The sequence below is a fragment of the Cyprinus carpio genome, chromosome B23 (assembly GCF_018340385.1).
Source record: "Cyprinus carpio isolate SPL01 chromosome B23, ASM1834038v1, whole genome shotgun sequence".
NCBI lineage: Eukaryota > Metazoa > Chordata > Actinopteri > Cypriniformes > Cyprinidae > Cyprinus > Cyprinus carpio.
In genome coordinates, this window is record NC_056619.1 from 9,443,898 (window position 1) to 9,459,171 (window position 15,274).

The following is a 15,274-nucleotide window of genomic DNA, read 5'->3' on the forward strand; positions in this document are numbered from 1 at the left end:
TCCCCAATGGATGCAACAAATGGCTCTTTTGTAATGGGTTTTATTGTTATTGTCTTGTCGCGCCGGTGTTCTGACCGGGACATGCATCACAGTATGGTGAGGGGCGTAACATTTCCGTAACATGCTTGAGGTATTCAGCCAATCACAAAGCACTGGATAGCTGGCCAATCAGAGCACACCTTGCTTTTCAGAACGATGAGCTTTGTAAAAAAATGACACGTTTCAGAAAGGCGGGGCATAGAGGAGCAACAATAATGTACATTATGTGGAAAATAATGTGTTTTTTGAACCTTAAACCACATAAACACATTTCATTACACCAAATACACAAAATAATGTTCTTTTTAACAGCATCATATGACCCCTTTAGTTAATTATAAATTCAGTTAAAATTGTAATCGATTCATTTTAATTCACGTACTTATAAAAATATGCAGTGTATGTAGTAAACTACACATTCAGTTTAAAGGTGCCAGCCCTTCTCAGTGGGTGTTAACTTGGGTAATAATATTAGGTCTTTTTAGGCCCTGTTTTAGTGTGAGCTAGACTGTAGGACTGTAGGGCTGGTCCGAATACCATTTTTGAGCTTCGAGGCTTTGGTAGTAATCAACACTGAATATTCGAAGCTTCAGAGGGAGGGGGCTAAACATATTCTTCTCTCAACACCGTGTCTACACCGGATGCCTCGCTGTGACAAAATACAATAGAACCCATTATGCTGTCTACACTGGATGTGGCGCGATGCAACAAATCCCCGACAGTAAACTGCTGCTTCGTTATATTTATGATGTATTGACAAAAATTTCAAATGATTTTCAACGGTTGCTTTGTCGCATTCAGTGTAGACAGACTTTAGCTTTTGCGGCGCTGTAATGTAATAAATGCAGGAATCTCTGTGTGTCTGTCTGTCTGTTTGCATTTTTATTATGTCGAGAACCATTTCTCCACGTATGGTGGGTTTGTTGCTGCGGACCCAAGGGAGTGCAGTGTTCCATTTTAGTGCAATATGGACATGTGACACGTTCAGAATTAATAAACTACAGAACAGCGCAAACCAGAAGCGGTGCTCCTAACGCGCCTATGAGAGCCATTTCGCGGTGGATACCAGGTGTTCAAAAAAAAAAAAAGAATATTCAAATCTCAAAATTGAAAATCGAATGCCAACCCACCAAACTAATATTTGAATAATCAAATATTCTGGTCCAGCCCTAATAGACTCCCTGACTGGAGTGCATATCCATGTAGTCACCGCAGCATCTCGTTCCCTATTCAGGGAACTGTGGTTACATACGTAACCGAGAGCCTTCACAGGCCCATTCAGAGGCATGAGAGAGAGAGGGGCTTTTGTACTAGAGTTGTGGGTGGGAAGTAATATATTCATTTAGTGTGCAAACAGACGAATAAGCATGCTAACTCAGTTCAGTTTCCTATCGCATTTCATATCTGTGAGCTGTAAACAGAGGTCCTATTTGTCAGCAAGATGAATTAAGGCTGAAGATGGTCATACAGATTACATATGGACACAGACACACACACCCGTACATGAACTCATGTCACAATGAAGCTGACAGCTCAGAGAGTAATTATTCTCAAACTGAACTTTATGCTCAGAGACTAGAATCCATTCGTAAACTAAAAAACAAACAAACACTGTTGCGCTATGAAAACAATATTATTCTTTCTTTTTGAGCATCCTGACCAGCCACAGACCTGAGTTCGAGACAGTACTATCTTTTTCTCTGACTAATGGCAGATGGAGGAAGTTTCCTGGAAACTTGTTGGAAACAATCATTATTATTTTTTTTAAATATTGTTTTGACTTACAATCATACCACATCTTATTATAACCAAAAATACAACTTGAGTGCATGCTTCAAGGATCCTCCATGAAAAATGTTACTTATATTTACAATTTGTTTGTTACATACTTAAGTATACAAACCACATCGCGCCAAAGCTGTATGCATTACAAACAGCATTGGAACCCATTGACATTCATTATATGATCACAAAACACATTTGTCAAAAGATCTTCTTCAGTGTTCCTCCGAATAAAGAAATAGATATTTATATTACAGAAATATACTTAATCGTACAGGTTTGGAACAACATGAGGTTGAAAATTCTTGACAATTTTCATTTTTGACTCAGAGTCTCAGAAATATGAGGAAATGTAGTAAATAAGGATGCACAATATTTTGTTACCCTGTTTTAGGCTGATTTTAGAAATTTTATATGTGCCAATATTACATTGGTCTAATTGCCCCTATTTTTATATTACGGTTACTTTTGCCATCATCTAGCACTCACTTAACAGTCATCTTTAAAAACACTAATTTAATAGCACTATTAAATGTTATCTTTAACAAATCTCAAAATTAATATCCATTTAAATACTGTATACATTATAATGTTGTATATTATGGCTAAATTCACTTGTAGCATTTAACATATAGTATTTTATTTTATTTATTTTATTTTTTATAAAGTTTAAACCATTTTTTGGTCAACCGTAACATGGAAATAATTATTGACCTACCATATTTAACTGAAGTAACTGTGCATCCCTAGTAATGAAAGTGTTTTTGTATTCTTTTAGTTTTGTATTATTGTTTTGTCATACTAACCCAAAAGAGAAATTTATGTCATAAACTTATGTCTGGATAAATTTAGATCTAAAGGGATAATTCACCCCAAAATGAAAAATTCTTTCATTAATTACTCACCCTCTTGTTGTTCCAAACCCGTAAGACCTTCTTTCATCTTCAGAACACAAATCAAGATATTTTTTGATGAAATCCAGCATAGACAGCAACGCAACTGACACATTCAAGGCACAGGAAGTTAGTAAGGACATTGTTAAAATAGTCCATGTGATGTCAGTGGTTCAACTGTAATTTTATGAAGCTACGAGAATACTTTTTATATATGGATGGCCAATATTAGCTGAGGCCTCGGGCTCCTGTTCAGCTGCCATAATCAGTGAGACACTTGTGATGCTTTCCTACAGGAATGTGATTTTCGTACGAGCAGCCAACATAATTCAGGGAACTTTGAATTAGAGCCCGACCGATATGGATTTTTGGGGGCCGATGCCGATGCCGATATTAACTCGAAAAGAGCCGATTTATAAGCCGATATTTTGATTTTGAAAATAAACTGGATATTAGACCCATTTCCTATAAACTACACTTACACAACATTCAATAGTAAAATATCTGCCTGTTCTATGTATGTGGGCTGTATAAACCATTTTCCAGAAGGGATTATGTTAAAAAAAGCCTTAGATTACAGTCTCAATGACTAAACAATTGCACATCAAAAGTATATATTTTTTAATGATCAAAAGAACACTGCATTAGAGGAATCTTTGCAGAAGTAGTCCCACACTTTGCTGCTACAGCGTTCACCTTTTTCAGCCATCTGTAGGGCAGAAAGAGAGACAGAGAAAGAATAAGCATGTGTATTAATAATATCACCATGTATCATTACTCATGTCATCATTAGAATTATAATAATAATAAACAGGGATCTCCTACATAGGCAAAAATGAGAAATATAGAGAAATATATATATATATATTTTTTTTTTTTTTATTTGTCAAGCAATAGGTATTACCTATTACCTACTTATATTTAACTATATTATTACAACATTTTCCTGTTATGTCTGTAAAGCTGCTTTGAAACAATCTGTAAAAAAAGAAGAAAAAAAGCGCTTGTTCAGCTCACATTTATTTACATGTCCCCTCTGGTTTAATCATTTCTGACGCACCTACTGTAGTTACTGTAACTACACTATATTTGCTCTCACAGACACATTCACAACGGACCCGTATATCTTCTCCTCTTCTCTTTGTACAGTCTGAATCAAAACATCGTCATGCGCTGGCGAACGTAAAGTTAGCTTACTGTTACCGGAAGATTACGGAATCAATTCGAAGTTGAATGGTTAACGTTAGTGTCATGAACACATCGCTGTCAATTTTGAGAAGAACCACCTTCAAACAAGTTAATAGCAAGCATTTAAGGGGCCTGCTAAAAAGGAAGCTATGTTTGCGTTAAAATAACGTAACAGTTGTTGTTTTTTCGAGGCACGCTGTACATAACTTCTAGTCATTGACTACACGCGCCCCCCTGCCACAGTTACGCGGTCATTATGTGGGAAACACTGCTGATATATTTAGAATAAGTTAAACGCTAACGTTATAGTTTGACCTCTTATTAACGTTAGCGCTCTTCCACTGATAAACATGGTATTAGCTTTGTGGCTAATCTAATATAGCAATGCATTAGCGGCTGTAAGTGATGTTACAGAATATTTAGAAGTGATAATGATAGGACCGTTAGCTAGAACTACCACACTGTTTTTATATACAGTGTATGAACTAAATCTACAATCATTTCACATGACGAACAACAGACTCACCGTCAAAAGAGTACATCTCAGTGGCTCGGCTGATAGCTTTCTTCTGTAGTGGATTTCTGGCGCTGTTGTCAACTGGGGAGCTGCAGAGCTCCTTCTGGTGGGCAAACTATGTAACACTCATAACATGAGTGAAGCATGAGACTCTGTTTCTCATGTTTCATCGGCCGTTATAAACGCTGATGCCGATTTAAATGCAATTAGCTCATATCGGCCGATAATATCGGCCGGCCGATATATCGGTCGGGCTCTACTTTGAATGTGGGGGCAGGATGATATCAGCTGGCTCTTTCATCATACTGCTGCTCAATACAGTTACTACAGGCTGCTACGTATACAGTCACTGACACAGCACATGCCCCTGACTCATACAGTACAGCACTGCCTTGTCTAGACACAGGAGACGAGTCAAAATGCAACCAAGCTCAATGCTTAAAACAGCCAAATTCAGTGAAAAGATTTCAAACCCATATGCCTTTTTTTCCCAGTATGAATTTTAAAGAATCTTTTGTATACAATGACTGCTCATAGTCACTGTAGTCACTAATAAGCAGAATAATAAGAAATATGAAATAATTGTTAAGAAAAATTTAATATCTTATGATACTATAAGAAATATTTATCTTACAAAACTAAATACTATACTAAAATATTAAATAAATAAATAACTACTAATAAATGTCTTTCTAATAACTAATAAATCTCTCTCTCTCTCTCTCTCTCTCTCTCTCTCTCTCTCTCTCTATATATATATATATATATATATATATATATATATATATATATATATATATATATATATATATCGGTATATACACTGTATATACCGATATGTAAATGTTTATCTTTAATAATGAATATTATTTTTAGTTATGTATATAGATAGTTAATTATATAAATAAATAATTATACAATTATTAAATAATTTATATAAATATAATATGTGCATTAAATAATTATATAAATAGTTATTTGTGAGATTATCAGAGAGAAGTAATGTAATAATCATTATTAAATAAAATATTTTTTTAATTTAAAATTTAAGTAATAATATAAAAGATCAATACAATATAATAAAGTAGTGCAATATTATTTATTCATTATTAAATGTTTATTTTATGTGTAAATATTTTTTCATTATGTATATTATATAAATAGATATTTGGTTTATTAAAATATTGTTTATTATTGATAACACTTATTAATTATTTTAATAAATATTATTTAACTGTTTATTATATAAATAGTTAATTGTAAATTATCAGTGAGTATTAAAGTTTTTATATATATATATATATATTTATAATTTAGTACTTTTTTAATATTATTGAAGAAATAATAATATTAAATAATAAATAAATAATATTTCTTATTTGATATGTGTCATTATATAATCACATAATAATTACTGTATGTTCTTTACACAAAGCTATTGGCCATTATAGTAAGCTATTGGAAAAGAGCTACTGTTCTCACCATACTTAAGAAAAAACAAATAATTTGATAAGACATAATAGTGATTAAATGAGCATTCCAAAAATGGAGAATTCTGTCATTCAATATTCAAATGTTCTTGAAGGCATGTTAGTAAACGGTGACTTGATTCTCATGACCCTTCCTTGACCTCTGCTTGACACCATCCTACGACGCCCAATTGAGTCCCTGTCACATCTGGGTCACTCAGACACTCTTTCCTTGTTCTATCACTGCACGATTCATCGAAGCAGCACACAGAAAGCATCTGGAGTTTGCTATAAGGGCTCAGAGTGTGTTGAATAATTGAAAAGGCCCCAAACCTCAAACCCGCCTCAGGACTTCCTCGGATAAACACGCGTCCTACAGCCACGTGAGCCCTCTTTTCATCAGAATGTAGGATAGGGCTCCAAAAGTGTCTGTTCACCCTCACCTGCAGGTGTGCGGCTCGTCCTCCACCCCGGTTTTTTTTTTTTACTGCTCAGCTGAAGCTGTGGGATTTCTTTCTGGTCAGTCAGGCAGGACAAAGGCTAGTTTCTCAGATGGGGATGGACATCACCCCTCTGAAAACGTTATGATGGGAAAACCCATGAAACATTCATGACACACAGCCATATTCGGAAGCTGCTGGAGGCCTTTGAATGCTCCTCAAACAAAGTGACTTGCATTGTGTTGAAGAGATGTTTAACATGTGCCTTGTTAAATGTGATTTATCAGTTCTGAACTCTGACTGACATCTGATAAGCCGGTCCGCAACGTCTTGCCAAATCCTGAAATGCAGTCGGTTTAATTGTAATTACATATAATTTCAGTAATTAAACTTGGCAGATGTCTTTTTTTCCTCATTCTCAATCATTGATTCTGCTTCCTTCCTCTCTTGATCAGCATCCAGTAGTTTTTTGGTGGTCTGTTTGGCAGCTGCCGTCAATTACTATTGTGGTGCTGCCCAGAAGTCAGTGCTGTGCCACATAAACCAGGGTTCAGATCAGCAGTTGTGCTTCTGCATTATTGATCACTTGAGAAGGACCTGATCAAAAAGACTGAATCCCAATTTGCATCTGCTCGCACAACGTATGTACTGCACTGCCAATGTCAGGATGAGGCCAACTAAAACTGTTAAAAACTGAAATAAATTAAAGAATTGATATCAAATCTAAATGAAAAACATAAATGTAATTATATATATATATATATATATATATATATATATATATATATATATATATATATATATATTAGATGAAGAACCTGAACTAAAGGTTCCTAACTTAAATTACTTATTGGAAAGCTAAAACTGAAAACTAAAAAAAAAAAAAAAAAATTAAAAAAGAAAAGAAACTGATTAAATTGACAAAAGCACCTAACAAAGTTGCTGAAAAGTAAACTAAAAACTGAAGATATAATAAGTTTATTCAAAATATTAATAAAAATTGTATAAATAATAGTAAAATAGAACTGCTTCAAAAGTTAAAATGTTGCATTGGAAACTAATGTAACTGAAAAAAACAATAGTTTATGGTGAAAAAAAAAATAGAACTACACAAAATACAAACTGAAATAAGTTTAAGTAGAAGCACTAAAATTACTAACTGGAAATAAAAAACTAAAACCCAACCAAAACTAAAGCTGAAATAAAAATAAAGTTAAAGTAATGTTTAAAATAACAAAAACCTAATACAAAAGACAAGGGCACATAACAAAATCACAAAAAAAAGTTATTCAAATTAAAATGAAAACTGAAAATATAAAAATAAAAGTGAATTCAAAATATTACTAAAAACTGTAATAGTGTTTAAATTATACTAAATACCCTGGCTTAAAAATAAAAGTGTTGCCTTAGAAACTAGCTGAAATAAAACTAGTTTACACTAAAGGACTAAAATCAACACTGAAATAAAAATAAAGCGAAATAGAAATATGAAGAAAAATGGCAATAGCACATAACAAATTTACTAAAACTAACTAAATCTAAAATTAAAATGAAAACTAAAAGGACTAAAATCAACACTGAAATAAAAAATATATATTATATATATATATATATAGTTTTCATTTTAATTTTAGATTTATGTGTGTATATGTGTGTGTGTGTGTGTGTGTAATTCATAATATTAATAAATAGTATATAAATTATACAATGGGTTATAAAATAACACTGGGTTGAGGAACTACTCTAAAACTGTTACAATATACTTAAAATTAAGTATTAAGTATAAAATTAAGTAGCTGAATTGCAGTCAAACACTTTTGGAAAAGTAGCTAGCTGAACAATAGCTGGTTTGATGACAACTGAACTCTATAGCTCCCTTTAGTGCAATACCACACACACTTGAAATATTTTGGCTAGACGTTCGAGTCTTCCTTTGAATACTCGTGGAGAATATTTCTGGCCTAAGTTGTCCAGTGTTGGGACACACTATTGCATAATAAATTTTATCTTGAGCAAGGGGTTATGGGCAATATAAGCCCAAAAAGCATGCATGGTTGCACACTATGAAAATCCATACTATGATTTGAAACCCACTACTCCTAATTTGGCATACTATGCATTTAGCATGCTATACATTACAACTCATGATATGAATTACATGTTACCAGTTATCTCACATGTGGTTCTGTTCTTACGCTGCAGTTGCTTTCTGTAATGTGATGTGGCATTTTTAGGGTATCATAGAGTTTCTGTGCTGGTTTCTGTCAGTACACTGGCACATTGAGCGACAAATACTGAGTCCCTTGCATTGGTTTGTGTGCCAAGTATAATTGTGGGCACAAGTGAGCTTGTGAAAGAGAAACCACAGCATGACAGCGATGGCGCAGACAGATACAGTGAGCGCGCTGAGAAACAGTAGACTTGGCTGTGCTCGTTTGCTAGCGTCTCCACCCGATCTGCATCTGTGACATAAGTGGTTTTAGGGATATTTTTATGGAGATATATATAGTGCCGAGGGTCCAGCTGTCATGGGAAGTTCGTCTGCTTGAAGGAAGTGGGACACTTTGTCAGAACTCTGGGAGTGAGAGATTATTTATTTGTTTTTATGGCTGGTCCTAACAGACAGGTTGCTGGGAAATCCTGATGTTTATACATTTAAAAAAAAATAAAAAATACCCACAACTTTAAACTCAAGTGCCACCTTATGGAGTTTGGATGGGCTGCAATGCAGAGCTCATACTTTTATTTATATATTTTTTAATAGCTAATAAGATTAAATTGTCAAATCACGATTTGCTGCTTGTTAGATAGTGGAAAGGGTTGTTAAAATGTGTCATTTCTGTGCCAATAAAATATATATAGCCTAAATAATACAAATAATGATAATAAAACAAAAATTGTGTTATGGGTTTTTGCATTTATCAAATCATAAAGGATGCATTTTAATTAATACATATATGTGGGAAAGTGTTTCAGAGTGAAGCATAGCACTGTGTTTATTTACATATGAGCAGCACATGATCAAGTGTTTTCAGTGTCTCACAAACAGCCATATAACTATATGCTGTTATAACAGCAATATAACTATTGAAAATTTACAGTTGTTGCTACTATTATCATTATTAAGTAATACTATTATATGAATGATTATTAAAATTGAATTGATTTTTTTATTTTACAGTATAAAAAAAATTGTCGGGATCGGGAAAGGTCCTTGAGCCGAGATTTAGACTCGGGACGCCCATAGCTCAACCCTCTACATTGCGACTAAATCGTCACTCTGGCGACTAAATGATGTCTAATATTAGCCAATGGCTAATAAATTCTCAGATTTTACTCGCCAGTGTGTGAGTTTGAGGCTAAGTATAAGTTTAACACCGATATATTTTAACTTGCCGAACACTCTGATTGAGCGCTTCAGAGTTTCTCTCTTTGTCAAGCGATCTGTGATATTTTTCAGTTCATCTCAATGGATGCACAGCCTACCTGTGTTTGTGTATTTGGCGTGCCTTAGACTCTAGTGTGAAGGCGCACAACTCGCGTCGCTTGCTCTCACATGCGCGAAGTGAGAGAGAGAGAGAGAGAGAGAGAGAGAGTTAGCGAGTTTTACAGATCATGCAGAGTTAACGCGTTACAAGTAAACAATATTCTTTGTTGTGTTTTCCTGTCAAAATAACGGAGGTCCTTTGGATTTTTTCAGTTTTTGAGAACTGCCAGGTTTTCTGGTAGTGGGCGGAACTAATGCGCAAATGGCAATCTCATTGGCTGCTGCTCACTTATTATGGTCCCTGTTTTGATTTCAGCAAATCAGTTCCTGTGAATGGACACAAACTGATTAATATTCATGAATCCAGCAGCTTGTTCATTCTTTTTCTTGTGCATGTTTTACTGTTGTTATTAGTAGAATTAGGATTATTATTATCTTATCAGTATTATTGTTTTTTTTTTTGTTTTTTTGTTTACAGAAACACTGAATGATCAACAAAGCACCACCACCAGTCCTAAATTCAGTTAAAATGTCTATGCATTCATACATGGTTACCAAGTTTTAATTATAATTAGTAAAGTTCTATCATTAAATAGTACTCGATTATCCAGATATCATATTATAATGCTTGACTGACTGATGTTAAGTATGTACTTTCAGGTATATATATATATATATATATATATATAGTATATCAGTCTGGTGACTAAACTAAAAACTTTACTAGCCAAGGTGTCCGTAGAGGGTTGTAGCTCAATGGCACAATTTTAATTTTTTATAGTCATTAATATATCGGCTATTACATGATTTAAAGCTTCTTTGAAAAACTATCATTATTTTTCCAACTGTTTGCTGCCACGAGTTAGGATAATTTTTCTGTACAAGTAAAGTTCAATAGAGTTTTCCGTACAGCCAGCCATAGATGGACACATCTGTGCACTTCATTGAATTTGAATGTTTTCCCATGATGATATGTCAATCAAATCAGATAACTCACCTTCTAAACACCACCTAAAACAAAACACAATGTGGTTGGTCAGTTTGGTTGGTGGTTTGGCAGTTCTTAGCTAGTGAAAGCTGCAAATTTGGACTGACATTAGTGATAAAGTCCGGCTACTCAAGCCTCTGGAAAGGTCAACAATAGCGTCTGGAATGCAGGGTATGCTGCGATGCCCCGTTACGTTCAAGAGCTCTATTAATAACATAAACATGCCACTGTTTCACCCTCTCCCTCTCACTCTCCCTCACTTCTCTTTCAATTCTCACGCCTTCGTGGAAAAATTCGAAATACAACCGAGGATTGTTCGCAACACCCATTCACCATATTTTACAGACAAACCTCCTTTCGCAGAGAGGCTAACGACATCGGTTTGATATCTCAAAAGACGTCTCATACGCTGTGAATTATGTTTCAGTCCTGCTGAATGGCCGCATTGTCCCCAGAGATGGATAAATAGCTTTCTTAATCATCCAGAGTGGCAACTTTTCATGTTCATTGTCATGCCCAATGAGGCGTGACAGCGTAACATTCTGTTAGAGGCCGTAAAAATGTGGGGTCACTGCCAACCCCTCCCAGAGAGACAGAGGGGTCAGTCTCCTCTCGGTGCTGCTGTGTGAGCCGTGCCTTACGGGCCTGACGTTACCCCTCCGGTCCCGGCATCTATCTGTGCCCCTGGGAACGCTTCCAAACAATACACTCCCTTCAGCCCGGGGACGATTCGGAGGGGCCGGCTCAGAGTTTTATCCTTTAATACAGGGTGAAGTGCTTGTCATTCTTGTGTGGAATCCTTGCTCTCTCGCGCTTTCACTTTCTCCTTCCCCCTCTTTCTCTATGACTGGTCTGTGAAGAGGAGACTCTGCATTGTGTTGGCCTTAACTGTCATTGGTGTTAAATCAACAACACCACCTGCATGTCTATTCTAGTGAAGATTTAAAAGCAGTCGGCCTAACGAGCCTCTATTATTCAGGTTGCTGTTCGCTAACTGTGGAGGTTGAGCTCTTTTGTCTGTGCTGCTTTTCAGGGTAGAACCTAATGTTGAGGGGGGTTTTCTAAATGCTCAACAGAACCTCTTGGAACACACCTCCAAAATCTGGTAATAGGTCAGCTTGGGGCACTTTTGTTTGTTTGATTTGGTTAATAGCAGTTCTATTGGGGTTAAGTCATTCTCTGTCAACTTGGGTGAAATTTAGTGAATTAGTTGGATGTCGGTATGTCTTTATTAGGACCCTGTGATTTCTGTGATGTGGAAAAAGCGGATGGAATCATGGAATCCAGTCATAAAAATGGACTTTACTGTATAACGCTGCCACCTCAATATATGAGTGCATGAGCACTTTACCATTTATTTTGAGCAAATCTACCATCATATCATATACAAACAGAAACTGAAAGGCCGTCACATTGACTCGTCAAAATAAAAGTTCGGTTTAATGTGAAGAAACTGTGACAGAAATAAATTACTTAATGATATAATGATATATAATGATACTACTACTACTACTAAAATTATTATTAAAACAGAATATTTACCAGATTTTTTTTTTACCAGAATTTATTTATTAGAAAAATGTAAATAGATAACACAGCCTAACGCATAACAAAAAATAAATAAATAAAACAATAATAAATATTTATTTTTTATTAGAAAAAAAATTATGGAAAATTAATGGAAAACAGAATCTGATAAAAATAAAACTGAATTTGAAAAAAAAAACATTTCATAGGACCTTTAAATTTAATTCTTGTTAAAATTTTAAGAAATTGCTGTTAAATTGTGTAAGTTTCATGATTTCAATTAAATAGAAATGCTTTTTGATTAACATTTTTTATTTAACCATTAAAACAAAAACAGAATCCAGAAAAATTAATAGGAAAAATGGAATTTGGGAAAAAAAAATAGAATGGATTTTGGAAAAAAAAAAAATGGATTTCATAGGGCCTTACTTTATATAGGGCTTGGCAAAAGCACACAGTCTGTTAGCTTTAGCACGTTGTCGCTAACAAGCCTGCCATTAGTTGCCAACTTTAGTTGTTTAGTTGTTGCTGACTATTTTGGTGCTTGAAACCTTTTCTTACAAATTTTACACTGAATGAAATACTTTCTGCAAATTATGTTTTGAATGCTGTACTGTATGTTTCAAATTAGGCACATTCATATGAGCTGGCTCAGGTCGTATCAGTGGGCTAGAAACATTCTACTTACAGGTGGTCTTTTGGCAAATCATAAGCATACAGCATGGCAACTAAAATAAGTGGCTTTTAAGAGTCTTTTCTTTTGATTGAGAATACGACATGGCAAACAAATGACTCTTATAAGCCATTTCTTTTCAGTAAATAGGCTATGCAGTAATATCACTAGAAAGAGCCTGCTCATAAACTATAGTCTTTTGCTCAGAAATCAGACTTTGGGGTATAGTTATTTGGAGTGTTTTGTTTTTAATTGTTTAATTTCATGTCATTCCAAACCCATGTTCATCTTCGGTACACAAATTAAGATATTTTTGATGAAATCCTAATACCAAGTTAAATGCCCAGAAATTTAGTAAGGACATTGTTAAAATAGTTCAAGTGACATCAGTGGTTCAACTTAAATGTTACGAAGCTACAAGAATACTTTTTGTGCAGAGAGAAAACAAAAATAACAGCTTTATTCAACAATTTCTTCTCTTCCTTGTCAGTCATCACTGCAGATTCACAAGAGTACCACTGATGTCACATTCAATATTGAAATTATCCCAGTATTTTTTGTTGTTCAAATACTTTCTCAAATTCAAAAGAATCGTTAATGGAACCAGTACAAAACAAGAATCTTTAAAAGGAATCTGACCCAGAGTTGTTGGATTCCTTTTGATTCAACCTCCCACTATTATTTTAAAATCATTCTGTACAGAAAATACAGTTTCAAAGTTGGTAGATTATACTCCAGAGTTGCGGCATAGTCATTACTGGTTCAGATAATTTTTTTTTTAGCAGGAAATGGCCAAACCAAAAAGAGGTAACTGAGCAAGGCCAACATGTCATAAATAATGAGACCCTAAATTCCTCTTGTTCATTGACCTGTGGTTTTATGAGTGTCCCTATACTGTGCATTTAAACTGTGCCCATTTATTCAATGCTGACTTGGAGAAAGAGGTCTGTAGTGGACGAGTGAATGTGGGAAATGACAAAAAGGTGCTCCACTTAGGGAAATGGAGAATCAGGGGTGATGCTGAGCCATAGCACAAGTAATCAAATCACATTATTTCACTTTTTTCTTATTGATTGTTTAGGTCAGCTTGAATTGCCTCAAGAAAGTGTAGACTACTACCCTATAATGGCTTCTTATTAATCACATCTAATTCATATAAAACATAATCGACAGTTTTCCTCCTCAGAGTACAGGATCTCTGCCAATCTGCTACTGTAGAGCAATGCATTAGGGCTTCGATGGTGACTTAGAGCCTATATCATCCAATTTCCTGTCAGGGAAGGATTGCTCAGCTCAACAGCTGTGTCTCCCATGAGCCACAATGGCATTAATCCTCCTCTCTTCAGATTGCTCAATGCCGCTCTGTGTAAGAGCTAACCGGCATGTTTTTCTACCCTCACAGACTGTCTCCATAGGCATGTGCTATGCTTCTGGATAACCAAGAGGACAGCAGCCTCCCGAACATTATATGTCTGACAGATGGTATGTGTGATATTTTCCCATCATATTTCTTAAATATGGATGTTTTTACAAGGCCTTGTCTGAAGATTGTTACCCTGTGTCAAAGTGATAATTAATTTATGTAGTAGACCACTTTATTGTACAGTAGTCAACATTTGAAGTGGATCAAAAACTTTCATCAGAGTTGTCCTAAAACCTAAAACCAAAATTAATTCTTGTCTTAGGACAACTTTGATTAACTTTTTTGATCCACTTCAAATGTTGACTACTGTATATAAGGATCCACTAGTAAATGGATGGTGTTATCATGCTTTTGTACAAATAACATGGTAATACTGTGGTATTCTTTTTTTTAAGTACCTTATTAGTGTTATTTGGGCATTGTACCAAGTGAATATCTAGTTTTCAGTTTATTTTATTTATTTATTTATTTATTGCTTGATTGATTAATTGATTGACTGACTGATTTTTGTACGTACAAAAATGGTAATGCATTATTTATTTAATTTTATTATTTTACATGCACCATGATAATACCATACTTTTGGAAATTTACCATGGTAACACTGGCCTTTATTTTAAATCCCTTTTCTAATTTATTTAAATATGTATGTAAATACTTACAAAAACATGTCCCATGGTACCAACAAAAAACAACAAAACAAAAATACTGCAATACTGTTTGTTTATACATTTACACTTATTGTATTTGATATATACACATTTATTTGATAATATTTCAAAGTATCATTTAAATGGATATGCATGATTTGAATGAATATTTTGAATGAATATGGTATATTGCAGAAT

The 15,274-nt window shown here is 34.5% G+C and overlaps 1 pseudogene; it reads left to right on the plus strand.

The window, feature by feature from the left end:
- LOC109062310 overlaps positions 1–15,274 on the plus strand; it is an 83,658-nt pseudogene that overhangs the window by 36,788 nt on the left and 31,596 nt on the right.